Here is a 16,223-nt window from a genome sequence, read left to right as displayed (position 1 = left end):
TGCCGCGAGGCCCCGTCGGAGCGGAGGGGACGGCCGTGGAAAGACCCGGGGTTCGTGTGCGCTGTCCTGTCTGCCCCCCACGCGCTGTCATCCGGGGCAGCACTTGCCCTCCTGCAGCTTCCGTTTCTGCATCTGTGAAATGGGGGTGGAAGGCCTGTCTCACAGGGCTGTCTGTGAGGACTAGCAGAGAGCAGCTGTGGCTGCTGGCACGTGGTGGTGGAGCGACGGTGACCACAGGAGTTATCTTTAGCCACTAGAAGAGCGCTCGGCACGTAGCAGGCCCTCGGAAGGTAGGATGCGGGGACTGACGTTCATAATCATGGATGTCACGCGCTGAAGGTGCTCCGAATAAAGCCCGGGGCCCTGCGGTGCTGAGGGCCAGGCCGCGCTGCACCTCCACTGCCCACCTTCTTTCTCAGGAGGGCACCGAGGGCACCAGCTCCGACATGGCTCGTGACTGTGGGACCAGCAGCCAGGCTCCCCAGGATCCAGGGCTGGCAGCAGGCGTGGGCACAGCCAGCGAGCTGGACTCCGGGGCGTGCGGGGCTTCCAAGGGGCTCTTGCAGGCTCCTCCCAGTGCCCGGCCTGGCTGCCACCCCGCAGCTCTCACAGCAGGCCGTTAGGTGGGGAGGGCAGCCAGCTGGGCATTCCGAGCCGGGCAGGTGTGGGGGGCCAGACAGGGAGGAACTGATCGTCAGATCCAGAGCTGGGCTCGCCATCGGCAGCGTCGACGGGCTGCGTCTAAGACGGCACGGCGGCTGCCTGCGTGGGCTCCGTGTGATGACTCGGTAGAGGGGGCGGCACGGGACGCCTGGTGCCCGCTGCAGGGCAGCTGGTGGACCGTGGAGGCTGGCGGGAACCTCCGCCACTCTGCCCCCCTCCCCAGAAGCACCGCAAGGCCGGGGTCTTCCTAACCCTCCAGGAGCACCTCTGTTCACACGCATGTGTGCACATTACCCCTAGCGTGGCAGAGTGAATGTCTGTAGCTCGTTTCCCATGCTAACACCTGGTCTTGGGCTCATTCCACGTCAGGTGGGAGAGCTGCGAACGTTCCGGATACGTGGCGAATGATTTACCCAGTCCCCTTGGGAGGGACCTTGGTTCCTAATATGTTTTGCAACAACAAACAATGCAGCAACCAAAATCCTTACAAATAACTCACACAGGTGGGATTGCTGGAGCACAGCCTTAACTAGTTAATTAGTCTCTCAGTCTTCCAGCAGAGACTAATCGCTGTCCTCCAGTACGTGTTCTCCTTTTCTTCTGCTGTCATAGGATCCCTGATTTGTAGCCGGATACACAGCTGCCTGGAACAAAGACTACATTTTCCAGCTTTCCTTGCAGGTCCTGGCCAGTGGGATGTTAAGTGTGTGTGCAACTTCCTTGAAGAGAAAGGACAGGCTTTTCTTTCTTGCAAACTGGGATGTGGTTGTAATGGCTGGAGTTGTAGCAGCCATCTTGAATCATCGGGGCATCCTGGAATGGGAGCCTCTCATGGCAGAGCAGCAAGGTAGAAGCAGACGAGGTCCCCGACACTAGCGCACCCGTAACAGCCCTGGACTTCCTCCTTTGGACGACTTGTTGGATGTGAGAGAGAAATAAACATCTGTCTTTCTTAAACCACTCTGGATTTTTCTCTCACTCATAATCGAACCTAATCTGAACCGACACACCCTTCAAAGAGGCTGTACCAGTTTTGACCCCTGTGAGCACAGCCTCACCAGTGCCGTGTGCTGTTCAAATTCTCGGTTGTTCCACAAGGCCGTGCTCATGTCTGTTCTGCTGGAACCACACCCCGTGTGCTGAGTCTAGGTGGGAACAGACCTCACGCCACAGAGTGGCCAGGATGTGGGGCATTGTGGACGACGAGTCCGCCATATTGGCTCCACGTCCCAGTCTTACGGCCTCCTGCCGCCCACAGCCTGTGGGCCTTGACGTCATGCCTCTGTGACCCTCGGTTTCCTCATCGGTGACACAGGGCTGCGGGTGACCGGTGGCCAGGCGATATTCATTTTCCCTTCCTCAGTAACTGCATCAGGATGTTTTGAGGGTCAGTGAAGCACCAGATAGAAGGTGACATTCCTGCCCCTTTACATTCACTCAGGTGACCAAGTCCTGGTCATTGGGATGTTAGCAGGAGTGTGAGACTTTCTTCAGCACAGGCTGCTTAAAGGGAGCTGACTGAGCTCGGAGATGTGCTCCTTTGTCCTCCTGCCTTTCTCCTTCCTGCTTCCTGGAATGCAGATGTGATGGCTGACTCCAGCAGCCAGCCTGGATGATGAGGTGACTTTGGGAAGCTAGTCAACAAGGACGGTCCCTAATGACGACGGCACTGCCACACCAGCACAGCGCTGCTACACGACAGAACAGAATTCTCCTTCACGAGAGAAAGACTATCTTGTTTACGGCAATCCCGACCCGAAGGGAAACACGTGAAAACCCTAATGGGTCCCCCAAGGGGTCACACGAGGGAGACAGGCTGTTTCCAGACGCCCACTTGTGTCTCTTCCTTCCTGAGCCCACCCTTCTCCCTCCCCATCAGAGGGACTTTGGGCCTGGGCTTACTTGCTGAGGGAGCCGGCGGCTGGTGGACGACCTCTGACTTTGTTTCCAGATGCCTTGGGCTACAGAGGCAGCAGGGGCTTGTGGGAAGACACAGGTGGGATTCCCTCTGGAGTGAGGTCCTTCTGTCCCCGAGCACCGGGGACCAGGCACGGGTGAGGCCAGGCTGCAGACAAGATGGCTCCCCTGTGGGTTTAGGGCGCAGAGCACTCACTCAGCTGCTGCAGAGGGTCCCCCAGCCCGGGTGTGGCTCTGACACAGCGCAGCTCTGAAACCTGCAGGTCCTGTGGCCAGGAGCCCTGGAGGTGACGGGGCGACCCACGACCAACGGTGTATGTGTCTGCTCGGCTGCTGTAACGGATTCCACGGGCGGGGGGCGGGGCTTGACCCACAGACCTCTGCTCACAGCTCCAGAGGCTGGACGTCCAAGATCAAGGGTTGGCTTTTCCCAAGGCCTCTGTCCTCGGCGTGCTGGCCATGTCCCCCTGTGTGTGCACAGCCCTGGTGTCCCTGTGCCTACAAGCACACGTCAGACCGGATTACGGCTCACCCTGATGGCCCCATTCACGTTTAATGACTCCTTAAAGGCCCCCGTTTCCACGTACACTCACACCCCGAGGTCCTGTGTTCAGGACCCCACACTGACACAATGCCCCCTTTACAGACGGGGCAGCAGAGGGACAGAGGTCACACGGCCACCAGAGGCGGACGCCATCTGACCCCAGGCCTCCAGCCCTGCTCCAGCTGCCCCGGCTCACAGACGCACCTCCCTCAGGAGACGGGCTCCGAGCCTCGTCGCCGGGGCCATCGGACCAAGGCGGGGAGGCTGTAGCCACTCCAGGCCAGTCTGCACCGGGGGGCGGGGGGGGCAGTGCGGAGGACCCCCGGCGGGCTGCCTGGGGGTAAAGGGAGCCCCTGGTGTTTGTGGCAGCACTGGGTCCCTATGGCCACGCGGCACCCCGGCCGGCTCCTGCTCCGGCTCCGCCGTTCCTCACCTGTGACCCTAGCAGGCCCCTCGCGGGCGGATCCCCCACCGGAACGCGGCGCTGCTGCGCCTCCTCGGCCCCCAGGCCCAGCACCGAGCAGCTCCCTTCCAGGCAGGACCTTCCGGGCAGGACCTTCCAGGCAGGACATTCCAGGCAGGACCTTCCGGGGGTCATCAGCCCGAGGGGCGGGAGCCGCGCTGGGTGCCCGAGCCAGGCCAGCGTTTTATTTCTCATATTGTTTGCAGGTGGTGACTCAGCTGAATCATTCAGCAAATCAAGACCCAAGCACCACCCACCGTGAAGAGTGTTTAAAGCTGGGCTGCGGTCAATATCTCGTTAGGCGCCCAGGAGGCCCCGGGACGCAGAATCAGCTCCACTCGGCCCGGGTCGAATCGGGAAGGTGGGCCCGGTTCCAGGGGAAGATTGGAGAGCGGCCCCGAAGGCACGGTCCTCCCTGGGGCCGGCCTGCCCGGGACGGGGACCGAGGGCTGCCCTGAGTTGGCCTGCCTGGCATGGGTGGTAGCGCCCCCCGGAGTCATCCAACAGCCCCGGTGAGGGTGGCCTTCCGGAACATTCCTGCTCTTCCCCTTCAGCTCTGACTCCAAATTCTGGCTCTCATCGTCCTCATAAACACAGGGGGCCCATGGGCGGGAAGAGGTGGGGGAGGAGAGGCCCTGCTGCCACTGTCCCCCGTGCCCGAGGAGCTTCTCCCAGGCCGCGCTGAGTAACTGCCGTGGGCCCTGGTGGCCGCCGGGCCGCAAGGGAAGCTGAACGTGGCAGGGTTTCCTTTTCTTTTCTGAGCTGGTACATGCTGCCCCCAAGAGATCAGTGAGAAAGAAAGAAAAGGGGTGGCAGGGAGGCAGCTGGCGGTCTCCGCCACGCACCCCGGGACACAGAGACCATCGGTAGCTGGCGACGCACCGCCAGCTCGTCTGCTTTCCATTTCCCCACAGTCCCTGGATGGCGCTTTGAAAACAGCTTTATGAATTTAGCATCATGGATACAGCGAAAGCCCCCGTGTAGCCTCCCTCCTGACTCCGCCCCCAACGCCCAGGGAACCGCTTTCCCGCCGTCTTTGAGCTTCGTGTTTATCTCCGCAGCACACGTCTGTGCATCCGCAAACAGCGCCGCGCTCCGAGTCAGTCAGCCGGCTTCATTCTGAGCTCTTCCTCCCCGACTCGGTTTTCATTCACTCAGTTTTGTGTGGGGGACTTTTCCTACGTTGAGACTTCCTACGGCACTCTGTCCTGTAAACAGAGCATCGTCTACTTGTCAAGTCTCTCTCTCAGGTTGTTTCCAAGCCGTGAAAGCGAGCAGCGTCCCACCTCTGACTCTCCGGTTCCCACGTGCCCTCGAGGGGCTCCGGGGCGGATCCAGAGGACGGAGCTGCCGGGGTCAGGGGCGTCCGCGTCGGCAGCTCCAGTCTCCTCCCGGTGGTCGATGGTGGCGATCAGGGCACAAGCCAGGGGCTCTCACACTGGGGTCCTCACCCCTCAGGGCTTCTGAGAGCCTTCGAGGGGTCCCTGAGGTCAAAGCCATCTTCGTAGTAGTGTGAGATGCTCCAGCCTTTCTCATCCTCTCACGAGTGCACCGTAGAATCTTCCAGACCAGCGTGTGGTAGCGTCATAGCTCTGACGGCCGAAGGCACGTGTGCTTTGGTTGTCATTGAAATTAAACTTTGAGTATATAATTTCGAATATGTAAATGTTGGTAGACAAAACTCCCAGCCACAAAGGCTCTTCGAGGCCGTCAATAGATCTGAGCGTAAAGAAGGCCTGAGACCAAACAGCTCAGGACGGTGGGACAGACCCACGGCCTGGAGCCCAGGGCGGGGCCCGGCAGGGCTGTGGCAGCTGTGGCAGCTGCGTGGCTCCTCCCCCCTTCCCAGGGCGCTGGTGGCGCAGTGACCGCACACGTGGCTGCCTGCCGGAGACGTGCTGACCGGCCCTGCTCGCGGGCCCCCCGGAAGGACACCCGCGTGCCCGGAATCCTCGGCACATCTCAGAACAGCCACGGCCGGACGCCTGGGCCGCTGGGGGCCGCTGGGGGCGCGTCGCAGACCTGACCTCTCTGATCGCGTCCCGCTGGGGACGCTGAGCATCGGAGCAGGGAATCCCTTCCGAGGCCTGGGGGGCGGGGGCGGGGGTGCAGAGGCGGGAAGGCAGGGAGCCTGGTGCAGGCCCGCCTCTGCTGCCAAGAGTGACCTTCGCCCGCCAAGTCTCAGCTGCAGACGCACAGAAAAGGAGCAAAGAACTCTCCCTGCACCTCTGAGAGCCGTGGGCTCCGTGATGCCCAGAACCACGGACGCTGGTTTGTGTATTTCCCTCAAACGGACACTCCTCCTGCGTGACCACGACGCCGGAACCTATGTCAGGAAAGCACACGGATACGACAGCACCGTCCAAGCCTCAGACCCCACACACGCTTTGCCGATGGTCCCCCCGTCGTGTCCTTTACGGCAAAAGAATCTAGTTCGGGACCACAGGCTGCCGGGTTGCTGCCGCTGTGAGGAACCTCTTTTCCTCATCCATTCATCCATTTGATATTTATTTATATTTATTTATTATGCAGAGGAAAACAGGGACCCTTTGGAAAGGGGGCACAATTATAATTACACAGGGACCCTAGGTACAAAGGAGGACTTTTCCCCAGAAAACGGGGAGGTGGGCTCACCTGTGGTATGCCCCTCCCCAACGCCAGCTGGCCCCCGGCTAAGGAGAGCACGCTCCAAAGGGGATCCCTGCCCCCCAGCTCCAGAAGCCAGGCCTTGAAGGGCCTCCCAACACTGCCCGCCCCTCACGTCCACACCCATCCTGTCACCAGGTCCCGTGCATTCTACTCCTAGCTATGGCGTCGTCCTCGCTACCACGGCACCCCTCCCATCCCCTTTGCAGGCCGAAGCCACAGGCTCTTGAAAAATGCAGCTCCGATTCTGTCCCTCTGTGCCCTCCCCGGGTCCCCGCCCCCGGCTGGCTCCCAGAGGCCTCAGCAAGACCCCCAGAGGCCCCGCCCTCCTCACCTGCCTTACCTGGCGCCTACCTCCCTGGCTGGGCTCCAGCACCCTGGTCTGTGGGCCCCCGTGACTCCGAGCTTCCCAGCGCTAACCTGCCAGACACGGACGGAAGGAGATTGCTCGTGGCTGTGAATTTTTATGGTTACTGAGTCATACTGTTTTACAGTCATTTAGTTAAATTCATCAGGAATTGCATGGGGTATTATTTTGGCTCCAGCTGTGAACTCTAATTCAGCTTGGCGACTTGGCCTGGGAACTTCCCACCCGACACTAGAATCAGCGGCCTCCATGCGCTCTTCTTGCTGCGCCCCACCCCCCCCCACCGGCCGGGACTCACCCGCCAACAACATCGAGAACCCAGAGGCCTGGTCCGGGAAACAAAGTCCCAATCGGGTGCTGTATTTAGCCCTCTCAGGCATGACACCTGATATATTGGTATAAAAGACCGAGCTCGGGCTTCCCTGGTGGCGCGGTGGTTAAGAATCCTCCTCCCAATGCAGGGGACACGGGTTCGAGCCCTGGTCCGGGAAGATCCCACAGGCCGCGGAGCGGCTGGGCCCGTGCGCCATGACTACTGAGCCTGCGCTCTAGAGCCCACGAGCCACAGCTACTGAAGCCTGCGTGCCTAGAGCCCGTGCTCCGCAACAAGAGAAGCCACGACAATGAGAAGCCGCCGCACCGCAACAGAGAGCAGCCCCCGCTCGCCACAACTAGAGAAAACCCGCGTAGCAACAAACACCCAATGCAGCCAAAGATAAATAAATTTTTTTTAAAGACCCAGCTCAGGATTCATTTACATATTTGACAACGTTTTATTTGGAATTTTAGTGCACTTTCAGCACCGTCACCTTTATTTATTTATTTAGGCTGCACTCGGGTGTCTGCAGAAGAGCCACGTGTACGGCTCCTGCCCCAAGCGCCAGGCGCTGCTGGAAGGTCCTGCACGTCCGGCGGCCCCCTTAATCCTTGAGACATTGAATTCCCCGGGTGCTATTATTGTCCCTATTTTACAGATGATAAAACTGAGGCTCAGAGGTTTGGTGACCTGGCCAAGCTCCCACCACTGGAAAGTGGTGGGGCTGTGGTTCTGACCCAGGCAGTGGGGCTCAGGCCCGTGCTCTCCACCACTGTATTATGCTGCCTCTCCTTCATGCACTGCCTTTGTAGAGCTGAATCTATTTGTGATGGTATCTGGTTACTGCGATTTCTGTTGGGGGCCCCGACACAAGGCCCTGTCCTTAGTAAGTGGTCAATATATATTGGTTGAATGAATGAATTAATGAAATGATCCCTTAAGTGATCAAAATATCCTCATCCTAAGTTCCCTCTCATGGAATGAAGAGGGCTATGACCAGAGCACTGATAGACGATGGATGCTCAGAGGGCAGAGATGGGTCATCCTGGGCCAACCTTGCCAGCGGGAGCCAGGGAAGGCTGCCCGGAGGAAGTGACATCGGGATAAGTTTTGCAGGACGAGTAGGAGTTCACTGGAGCATAGACATCCAGCCTGACAGCACCTGGGGCTGTGGGAGCATCACCTGTGGTGAAGGTTCGGGCTCAGCTTCAAACAACCTCCCTTCATTGCAGGTGCCTCTGCCTCCACACGGGAGGCCGGCCCGAGAACACAGAGCAAACCAGAACGAAGGGACAGATGGAGACTCCGGAGACTTCTTTCCATGCTCGCATCCACGTGGGCCTGAGGTCCTGGACTCGCATGACATGGGCTTCTCCCCGTGTCGTGAGGCCAGGCTGGCTGGGTGTCTGACCCTGGTTACCGGGAGGATCCAGGGCAGAGGAGAGCTGGCCCAGCTCAGGGGCCAGGGTGAGGTCTGCAGCCCCTCCAGCGCTGAGTCCGCAGGGAAGGGCAGCGGCAGGTGCGGGGACGCTAGTGCATTCTCCCAGCTCTCGGGCAGAGGCGGCAGCGCTGAGCGGCTCTGAGAAGGGCGGAGGGCGAGCACACACGCCCAGCGTACAAAGCTACTGCAGCTGCAGGTTTGCGGGGGAACCTGCATGAGCCCGCGGGCGCCGGCCCAGAGACGCACGACAGAAACACACACACATTTCAAACACGCGCCGCTCTCCCCACAGAAAAGTGCACGCCCCGTGAGCTAGAAGTTCCGCCTCTGGGAAGCTGCCTGAAAGACAGAATGAAGGATGTGGGTCGAGACGCAGCTTCAGGGAGTCTCCCTGCAGCGCAGCTCATAAGCTGGCAGCTCTCTGGATTCCGGCGTGGCAGGAGAGCACGGCGGCACTCGGCCCTCGGACCAGATGCAGGCGGTTCCCTTCCTTGGGAAGAGAAGCCTTCTTTACCGTCACGTGAAAAAAAGGCTGCAGCTTGAGAACAGTCTAAATGCTCTGAGCCCATTTGGGTAAAGCAAGTCAGGACCAGGGAGGAAGCAGGGCTGTGGGGCTTTGCGTCCCCGCAGGAAGCGAGTGATGCTTTGCGGGTGAGAAAAACAAACCCGAATTGGAAGATGAATATGAATCCTGCACACACCTACCCTCCCGTGTGCGACCACGAGTTCTTAGTAAAGACTGAGGGGCTTCCCTGGTGGCGCAGTGGTTGGGAGTCCGCCTGCCGATGCAGGGGACGCGGGTTCGTGCCCCGGTCCGGGAGGATCCCACGTGCCGTGGAGCGGCTGGGCCCGTGAGCCGTGGCCGCTGAGCCTGCGCGTCCGGAGCCTGTGCTCCGCAACGGGAGAGGCCACAACAGTGAGAGGCCCGCGTACCGCAAAAAAAAAAAAAAAGAAAAAAGAAAGAAGCGAGACAGTTCGAGGATGAAATGGGAAGACGGGAAAGGGAACGGGTGGGGGAACAGGGCCAGCTCGAGTGGTCAGGCCTCTCCAAGGAGGTCACGTTCCTGCTCTGAAGCTGGGCAGGGGAGGGTGCAGACACAGAGCTCTCCAGAGAGCAGGAGCAGCAAGTGAAAAGGCCCTGAGGGATGCCCAGTCTCAGCGAATTCAGGCAAGACCAGAGGTTACCACGGCCAACGCAGGGAGCAGAGAGGAGGGGCTGCCTATGGGCTGCGCCGTCCCGTGACGCTCAGGGCACTCGTGTGGAAGGGGCGCGCTATCCACGACGGCGCTGGGAGGGAAGGGGAGTCGCCCAGCACGGCGCACGGCGACCAGCACCGCGCAGCCTGAAGCCCGGCGCCGGCGGCTCCGGCCTCCGCGTGCCCGTGCGGCTTCCCTGACCGAGGAGCAGGCGGCCCCCCCAGGGCAGAGCCAGGGGCGGGGAAGCGCAACCGCGGAGGGCGGAGGAGCTTTTTAACAGAACCCACGGGCCACGCAATCCCCTCCTTGCAAGGTGGTGAGCTTCCTGTCCTGGGAGGTAGGGCAACCCGTTGAGAGGTTTCTACAGAGGGAACTCCAGTGCTGAGTAGGTGGGACTGCGTCTGTTTTCCACTTGGCCTGGGGGCGTCTTGGGGACTCGACGGGCAGCATGCCCGCCAGCGTGTGATGCCAGGCGAGGCCCTGACCTCGCGAGGCCCCGAGCTCTCCAGGCCTCCGTCTCCTCAGCTATAAAAGGGAGGCAGTGGTACTTGCTCAGCACGTGCAAACCCTAGAACAGAGCCCAGCTCGAGGCGCAGTCAACGCTGGGGAGCTGCTGCATGATTTCAGCAGCCCGTGGGCTCCCATCTGCTGCTTCTTCTCCTTTTTTTTTTTTGATTTGAAAACTTCGAAACATGTATGTGGTAAAAAATAAAGAAAGAAAATACTAATCCACCACATCCAAACGGATCAACGGTGAAGGGCGTCTCCCTCCAGCCCTGGCCGAGCTCCTCCCAGAGGCCACCGCGGCAGCATCTTGTGGGGAGGGCTTGTCCTTCCAAAGCAGCTCCACACATCAGGGAACGTGCCTTTCCCCCACAAACCGTAGCATCCTGTACACACTCTCCTGTGCTCGGCTCCTTTCCCTCGCTCCAACAAAGCCATATGCACTGACTTCAAAGTTTTAAACTTCTGACTAGAATATACATCCTCTCGGGGCTTCAAAGCTGCAACGACCAATCCTGAGTACTCTCTCTCCTCCCTGCACCTGACCGCCACTGCCCAGACGGGTACACACCTGCTGGGTTTCTTAGGGATCCTTCCAGTGTTTCTTTACATGAGTATAAACACAAACCAACAGGCCTCTTACTCCCACACCCAGTTCTGTACGTCGGTTTTTTCCCTTAACGTCTACCGGCACGTAGATTTCCCCTTACCTGCCAGGAGTCTCCTTGTTGCCATTAACAGCTGCGTACTATTCCGCCGGGGGCGTCCGAGGCAGAGTTTCTATACAGCTCCTGGGCGGGTTGTGATCTCACCATCACAAACACAGCAGCAGTGGCCCTCCTGCTGTAACCCTGGCAACACGGTACCCGGCTGTGCCTGCAGGGGCCAGGGTTGGCGCGGGTTGCTGGGTCGGGGGAAAGCCTGATGGACAAACAGCGTCCCCTCCCGAGGGTGCCTGCTGTGTGCTCCCACCAGCGACATGGCAGGGACCTGTTTCCCACGGCGTCGCCAAGTCGGTGTATGCGCACCTGACGGAGGTGCGTACCGGTGGGAAGCAGGGATCTCTGGGTCTTTCGTTCCATTTCTCGTATCACATGTGAAGCCAGGCATTTGTCACATCGGTTCAGGGCCTTTGAGTTTCCTCTTTTAAAAACCGTCTATTCATGTTTTCTACCCATTTTTTATTGGGTTGTCCCTTCTTGATTTCTAGGACCTCTTCAGATATTGGTTAGATGAGACCGGACTATGCCCTGTGGGCTAAATCAGGCACACTGGCTTTTTATGTTTTTAAATAAATAAAATTCCCCTGGAGCACAGTTGAGTAGAGCCTGTGGCCTGGAAGCGGACAGTACTTACCACGTGGCCCTTCACAGGGAAAGCATGCCGATTCCCATATGAGACTTCTGCGATGTGAGTTACGAACACTTGTCCCAGTTTGTCATTTATCTTTTGACTTTTTTTTCCTTTTGTTTTAAGCGCATTTTAAATTTTTAGCCGTCCGGACATCTTTTCATAGGCTAAAAGCTGCTTGACTTTGGAGGGTCCTTGCTTCTCAAAATGCGCGATCTTTACGTATCAAACTCTGCAGTTCAGTGTCACTTGTGTTTCGCTCCAGAGCTAAGAGAAAATGAACGAAAAAGGCAGATTTGGACGAAAACTGTCTAGAAATTGGTGGAGAATTTAGCACTTGCACTCTTCCAGCAGGGGGTTTAACGGTCTGAGAGATGAAGTCTCTAAGACGGGTGCGGGTACGATGACCCCTTTTTACAGACCCGGAAACTGAGGCTCAGAGGTTGTGCAGCCTGCAGGCCCGCGTGGACAGCGCCGCCACTCCCACTGGGTGACCCTGGCCCGCCCCGCTGTGAACGAGACCCAGGGCAGGAGAGGCTGTCCGAGGGGACGGGGCGCGCCTCCTCCTCGCGCTCGCCTCGCACCCCCCGGCGTGGGTCCCACGTCCTGCGCCCCCAGCGGCCCCGCAGCCCTCCCGGCGCAGAGCGGCGCGATGCTTGGCGACGCCGGCAGGGGGCGGTGTCGCTCCGGCCACGGCGCGCTCGGTCGGCCCGCTAGCTCCGCCGCTGGGCTGCGGGGCTGCAGCTGACGGGGCAGAGCCGGGCCCAGGCCCGCGGACCCTCCGCTCGGACCCCGCGGGTCGAGCAGGCGCGCTGCTGCCCCGGTGCACCGGCACCGCCCTGCTGCGCCCTCGGCACCCCGGCCTGTGTCCGCACCCCGGTCCCCACCTGGTATCCCACCCAGGCCCCAGCCTGTGCCCCACCCCGACCCCACCTCGCGCCCACATCCCCAGACCCCAGCCGGTTCCCTCCACCGGCCCCCAGGTCCTCCCTCCGGTTTCGTCTTCTTGCCTGGAGCTGTGGGGCTTGGGGTCAGAGCCAGGGCAGGGCGGGGCCTGCCGTGGGCCTCGCAGTGAAATAGCTCCCCCCCCCCCCACCACCACCACTGAGCTGCCTTGGAACCCACAGGGGGCTCCTGTCACCTTAAAATAGAACCCCGATGCGGTGGCTTGCAGACCTGCAGAGGCCCTGCCTGGCTGACGTCACCTACTCCTCCGACTTCTCCTGAGGTCCGCACATCGCTCTTCCGCCTTCTTGCCGTTTCCAGCATAGTCTCAAAGCTCCCTGCGCAGGCACTACCTACCCTCCCCCCACGCCCTTCGCGGGACTCACCCCCCCCCCCCAACTTTCTAACGTACCTTCCCCAGGACGCTCCTCCCCACCGGATCTCCAGTAGCCCCACTTCCTACCTGCGTGGTTCTGCTTTGCATGCCCCCTCCCCCCAATGCACACACCCCTAGGAGACCTGCGGCGGTCCCTCCCAGCCTCAGCCTCCACTGGCCGGCTCTCCACAGCGGACCAGGGTGCGTGGCACATGGCAGAGACTCAGAGTCAGGGGTGAAGGCGACCTCAAGCTGGGACTCCGCCACTCAGGCAAGGAGACACTGGATCAGGTGGCCTGGAGCCCGGCCTTCTCTGGAAGCTGGCCTCGATGCCACAGTCTGGGACACTGGCCATGACCTTGGCCTGAGCCCTTGGGGAGGGGGACACAGGTCAGCTCAGGACTCACAGATCCTGCTCACACTTACCGAGTGCTTACTGTGTGCTACGTGCTTCCCTCAACCCGTCTGATGGCATCCTCATAATAACCCCATGAATTACGGCTCCATTTTATGGACGCAGAAACTGAGTCTCAGAGAGGTTAAGCCACCTGCCCAAGGTCACACAGATGGAAGCAGAGGTGGCTGAGTTTGAATCCAGAGACGAAGTGCTTCTGTCCTGAGGCACCGGGTGCGTGAGCTCGGAGAGGCCTCGCGGGGCAAACGGAGGCTGCTGCCTTCGCACAGGGAGACCGAGGCAGGCTGGGGCTCGGGGCCAGGGCCTCTGGGACCGGATGCACACCTTTACAGCGCCCCTCCGGGACTCTGGGAACAAGCGGCTGAGTGGCCCTCAGTGTCCCCTCTGGGTTGGCCCCCTCTGGGGTCTCTGGCTGTAGGGGCCTCTGGATCCACGTCTTGGAAGCCTGGGGTGGGATTCTGGGGCCGGAAAGCGAGCAGACAGCAGAGGGGTCACGGGGGCGGGGGCTGAGGTTGTGATTCCCTCAGAGAATCCGTAGCGTGCGTGTCCCTCCTCAGCGGAGCAGCCAGTGGGCCCAACCAGAGGCGGCCTAGGGCGGCAACCTCAGACGCTGCATGGCAGGGGGCGGGGGGCAGAGACGAGGGACAAGGCCAAGTGCGACGCAGGCGGGCTGGGGCCGGCCCGCCCAGAGCCTCTCCCCTCCGCCACCTGGAGGGGGACAGCGTGGGCCGGCGGGTGTGAGAGGGCTGGGAGGGCTGTGCACAGCCGTGGGAGGGGGTCACAGCAGGCCCCACCCTCCAGGCTCCCAGCGCACTCCGCACAAAGTCCAGACTCTTCCACCGCGCGGTGACCAGGCCCTACCCGAGGGTGGGCGAGCTGCCTCTGGGCCGGGCTTTATCTTGTTCACCCCAGGGTCCCCAGAGCCGAGCTGGGCACCCTCGCCTGCGCTGTAGGTGTTCAGTGAGTGAATGAATGAAGGAAGGAAGGAGTGGATGGGCGCGGTGGCTGGGGATGGAGGCCGCTCTCCTTCCCTGGGGATCCAATTAGTGGGAAGTCCCCGCGTGCCAGCGTAAAAGCCGGCTGGCCTCCCCAGCAGCCGAGGTCCATCTGGAGGCTTTGTTCGAAGATACTGAACTCGGCTGCTCAGCTGTACCACCGTGGTGGGCTCAGCTCTCCCAGGGCTGCAGCCCCGTCCTGCCCGGTGCTGCTGGGCCCTGCAAGGAGAAGTGTGGATTTAGGACCAGCTGGTCCAAGATCACGGGTCCTCGGGCTGACAGATCCTGGGGTTCAGCCCTTCCCTGGAGGCTCAGAGAGGGCAGGGGCCCCGCCCACAGTCACACAGTGAGGCTGGGACCAGGGCTGCTTGAAGAGAGGGGCGGGGACAGGCTCAAAAGGCAGCTGGAGTGGCCCCTGAGCAGCTCTGTCCGTGGCGGGGACGGAGGGGGCCCGAGGCAGCGACCTGACCTGAAGGACGAGGGGGACCATGGACAGTGTGGCCAGGATCCGGAGCAGAGTGGGAGCAGAGAGCCTCGGGGAAGGGCACCCAGTCTGTGGGGCTGCTGTGTGGCGGGGAGGGGGCTTGGGCATGCGGCCCCAGGCAGCCACTGGAGGACCGAGGTACTGCCCCTCGGCAGCCTTGTGGATGGCGGGGGCAGAGGATGGGGCTGTGACGGGGAAGAGGGGCCCCGGCCCGAGCTAGCGCAGGAGGGGGCTCGGCCCGCCACCCCCCAGGAGGACAGACAGGCCTGTGCCCTGCCACCTAGGTCCCCGGCCCCCCCTCCCCGTCTCCCTGCTCGGCGTCTCAGGGCCCCAGGTCGTGTGCATGGCGAGGAAGAGGGACAGCTGCGTGGTCTAGTGGTCTGTTACCCCCCGTTGAGTCCTGTAGCTTAATTAATGCTGCCCTGAACTTCTTTGTTTCTCTCCCCACTCCTCCTCTGGCGAAAACAGAAGGAAAACGAAAGTATGACAGAGTGAATGAATGAGGAAATTCAGGGAGCCCAGGACCAGTGGGGTCTCCCCAGCTCTCCCCTCTCCTCCCCCCCACACCCGGTCTCCAAAGAAACCTGACCCCTCCACCTGCAGCCCCTCTCTGCTCTGAACCGCCCCCTCCCTCTCCACTGGGCTGTTGACACACCCCGCGCCCCTGGCAGCCAGAGGGGTCAGATCCACACCCACCGTGCTCCGCTTCCTCAGAGGAAACGCCCACGCCATCTGTCCCCGTACCTCTCACCGCAGCCACACTTATCCCTTTCCCACTCAGCCCGAGAACGTGCCAGGCCAGCCTTGCCCCGGGGCCTTTGCGCCTGCTGTTCCCCGAGGCCCCATCGGCCCCTTTGCTTCCCTTGAGTCTCCGCCCTGAAGTTCAGCGACGCCTTCCCCGACCACCCGTCTGTCATACTCTCTCCCCTCTACCTCGTGGTTTTACATTTTTGCCCCAGGACAGCACCCGGGACCCATCACCGGGTGGATAAATAGATGCTGTGTCCCCCCTGCCTGTGTGTGGAGCTGAGGCCCGAGTGCGGCGGTGGCCCTGTGCCCGTGCCCTGCCCCCGCGTGCGGTGTCTCCCTCGGCTGCGGCCAAGCTGCGGCGCTTTCGGCAGAGCGCCTTGCCTCGGCGTTGGAAGGAGAGGCTGTGCTGGGACGGTGGCCTTGGTGACAGCCGCTGTCCCTGGGTGCAGGAGGGGCCTGTCACAATATTTGTTTAACAGGCCAGCATGCTGAGCCAGGCTGCAGACACAGCGCTGCGAAGGGGGGCGGCCTCCCGCTGCCGGGCTCCCTCGCGGTGCTAGGGACACGGTGCCCAGGATCCAGCGTCGGCCCGGCTGCCCTGGGGCGGGGCGCCCGTGACCCTCGCGGCCCCCGCCTCCCCGCCCCCTTCCAGCCCAGGCCCCCTCTGCTCCAGCGCCCACAGCCATCTGCTTGAGCCCCTGGAAAGGCTCCCCCTGACCCTGGCTCCCCACGGCGCTGGGGCGGGCCCAGCACTCTCAGCTTCTGGAGGCCTCGGCGGGGACGTCCTGCCGCACAGGCCCCTCAGGACTCGGCCCGGCCCCGGGCCACCAGGCTGCCTGTCTCTCACCGT

General features: G+C 61.4%; 2 long non-coding RNA genes across 4 annotated transcripts; one reads left to right on the top strand and one right to left on the bottom strand.

Moving 5' to 3' along the window:
* Positions 1 to 5: 5 nt before the first annotated feature.
* Positions 6 to 14,351, bottom strand: LOC136794949 (uncharacterized). Of its 3 annotated transcripts, none has more exons than XR_010842414.1 (4): positions 13,156 to 14,351; positions 10,769 to 11,675; positions 6,577 to 6,653; positions 6 to 132 (listed from the first exon to the last, which is right to left on the bottom strand). It is a non-coding gene; the product is annotated as an uncharacterized lncRNA (long non-coding RNA). The 3 variants fall into 3 exon arrangements; XR_010842413.1 differs by lacking the exon at positions 13,156 to 14,351 and adding an exon at positions 12,585 to 12,623; XR_010842415.1 differs by lacking the exons at positions 6,577 to 6,653; positions 13,156 to 14,351 and adding an exon at positions 12,585 to 12,623.
* LOC136794948 (uncharacterized) lies at positions 674 to 7,326 on the top strand. Its single transcript, XR_010842412.1, has 3 exons — positions 674 to 2,717; positions 3,227 to 3,403; positions 3,794 to 7,326. It is a non-coding gene; the product is annotated as an uncharacterized lncRNA (long non-coding RNA).
* Positions 14,352 to 16,223: the final 1,872 nt, after the last annotated feature.

The sequence above is a fragment of the Kogia breviceps genome, chromosome 10, assembly GCF_026419965.1.
Source record: "Kogia breviceps isolate mKogBre1 chromosome 10, mKogBre1 haplotype 1, whole genome shotgun sequence".
In the NCBI taxonomy this organism is placed as follows: domain Eukaryota; kingdom Metazoa; phylum Chordata; class Mammalia; order Artiodactyla; family Physeteridae; genus Kogia; species Kogia breviceps.
The sequence above is the reverse complement of the archived record's forward strand: the minus strand, read 5'-3'. Positions and strand labels throughout refer to the sequence as shown.